Here is a 908-nt window from a genome sequence, read left to right as displayed (position 1 = left end):
ATTCATATACGATCCTATGGTGATACCCTCTTTTTTCTTGCGACCGTTTGGACATTGCCATATCTCAGTGCTTTTTCACCGAGATTTGACAAAACGATCGTGAACACTGCCCAGATTCGTTATCCGTGCAGATTTCACGATATCTCCAAGTTCAACAAAATCGCGCTGCGTACGAAGAAGCCCTGGAATTTAGAGCAACTTCGACCAATTTTAACCAATCGTAGGATCTTAAGTGCTGTCCACCAAGTTGCGCAACGTAGTTGCCAACTTTGATTAAGGGACAGATGCCTTGACCTGTTTGGCATTACCCTCCCTCGATTCCAAAACAAGAGACTGGTGACCGATGCTTAGATCGAGCGGAATCTACGATACTTATCTCCGGAAGTAAGTTTGCGTCGGATTCCGCAAATTTTAACCTCCAAGCATAGTCTCGGCTTGACAAGCTGACTCGGATCATTCCCTCCCCGTGTGGTTGCTCGACTAGGTAGAATTTGGTATAGCGGATGTAGGTAGATTGAGCTCAAAATTGTTATTAATAAGAAGTAGTGGTTATCAGGTAATTGAATTGAAAGTTAGGATGTTATGTTTTAAAGCGATATGCTGCAGCATGACGGCTATCTTGCTTATCTCATAGAGGGGATAAGTAAGCTATTGTATTTAACCCACGACAAACACAGAAAATAAATAACTGAATAAATAACTTGCAGTTGTGTGTTGAACGAAGATGGGGCCGTCGTAGGCAACATTCGTGCGATGCAGATATAAACGATTAGACGGATTTACAAGTGCATGGAAGCCAGAGACTTTCAGTATTTGTACAGTGATGTATAAACTTTTCAAACAATCTGACCATTTAATTACGGAGAGGTGTATACGGATTTTCATTTTACGAATACATTTACGGAAGA

The sequence above is a fragment of the Phytophthora parasitica genome, assembly GCF_000247585.1.
Source record: "Phytophthora parasitica INRA-310 unplaced genomic scaffold supercont2.14, whole genome shotgun sequence".
NCBI classification, from domain to species: Eukaryota; Oomycota; class Peronosporomycetes; order Peronosporales; family Peronosporaceae; genus Phytophthora; species Phytophthora nicotianae.
This window is presented reverse-complemented; position numbering follows the sequence as displayed.